A 1483-nucleotide genomic window follows, 5' to 3' on the forward strand; every position below is an offset into this window, starting at 1 on the left:
GAGGTCTGAAATTTTCAGGGGTACGCATGCCTTTTGAGGAGAATTTTCTCCATGTGCGTCCGGCGCCGTAAATAAACATACCGAGCTTTACAACTTTTATAAAGTTGTGAGGTTTCTTCTTTTCTCCGCAAAACATTATGGCGAGCCAGGCAGGAGTTCTCTGTCTCCGCGGGGGCAGGGGAGATAGATGGACCTCCAAGGCGCGCCCTAGGATTTTTTTTCCTGGTGGGGCTCCGCTTGTCTCAACTTGCCACCTGCGAGCACAGAAAACAACCCGCTGGCCTGCGGAGGAAGATATGGTATGTACTAAGGGGCCCCAGGGGGAAGGAAGGAGAGAAAGGGAGTAAACCACCCAGAGACGTCTGGGTTCATGGGTTCAGCTGATAGAGCAGCTATATTAGAGACGGGGTTCGTCGTTCTGATAGGGCAGACCGCTAGCGGCTCTGGGGGTGAGCCGGGTGAACCTGTGTATGTGTGTATTGGAGATTCGTAGTTCTGATAGAGCAGAACTGGTGAGCCCGTGTGTGTTTTGTTTGTGTGTGTGTGTGATGTCCGGACACTGTGTTGCTGTATGGTTAATGTGTGTGGTCAGTGCACTGTGTTTGTGATCGTGCAGGTGATAAGTGTATGATGGTGTATAAAAGAGAGCAAATCTACAGTGCCCTACAGTGCGGGGGGTCAGTACTCCTCGTGTTTGAAGCAGCCGAGTGAGGCCAGAGGCGCCGGCTGCAGCAGGCTGCGGGGGCAGGGAGAGAAGCGCCCCGCAGAGAAGCGAGTGGAGGAATGTCAGTGATGGGATTTATCATGTTTAAATGTAGTGATTTATGTAGATTTGGTACATTTTAACCATGAGTATGAGCTCAGAGAGTTCCTTTGCCTTGGATGTTTGGACTTGATCTCTAGACTGTGCGCTGTTATTTTGATTGTGTCCAGGAAAATTGATATGAGTAAATGCTGAATTGTGGTATGCTGTGTTGTGTTGAGAAAAGTGAGCACTTTGAGAAATATGCCCTTTCCCAGTGATTTTGTGTGGTGATTTTCTTCCGCTGTATTGTGGTAATTTGATTCTCAGATTGTATAGTGGTGTTTGTGGAGATTTTAAGATTTTGTTGCAACAAGAGTAGCATTTTACATAGGAGAACTATAGTGCGGTTATTTATGCTTAACCACGATAAAGCAAGTTAAAGGAATTCCAAGAATTCTCCCCCTCACAGCAATTCAAGCCTTGGCTCTAGTGAATTTGAGATAAACGGGGGGGGGGGGGGGTGCATGTGTCTGTGTCTGCGGGCATATCAGAGTTTCAGCTGTGACTAGCACAGCCTTTTTGCAAAGCAGTAAAGCAAGTGTAAGTAGACACAGTGCTTAATTAGATTGTGCAAGAAGAGAACTAGAAAAGACTGATATTTTGTAAAACAGAGTTTATGTAGAAGAGATGGATGAGATGAATTAGTTAATGAGACATGAGATTTATGAGACTTCAGTT

Source organism: Zonotrichia leucophrys, unplaced genomic scaffold (assembly GCF_028769735.1).
Source record: "Zonotrichia leucophrys gambelii isolate GWCS_2022_RI unplaced genomic scaffold, RI_Zleu_2.0 Scaffold_314_61598, whole genome shotgun sequence".
In the NCBI taxonomy this organism is placed as follows: domain Eukaryota; kingdom Metazoa; phylum Chordata; class Aves; order Passeriformes; family Passerellidae; genus Zonotrichia; species Zonotrichia leucophrys.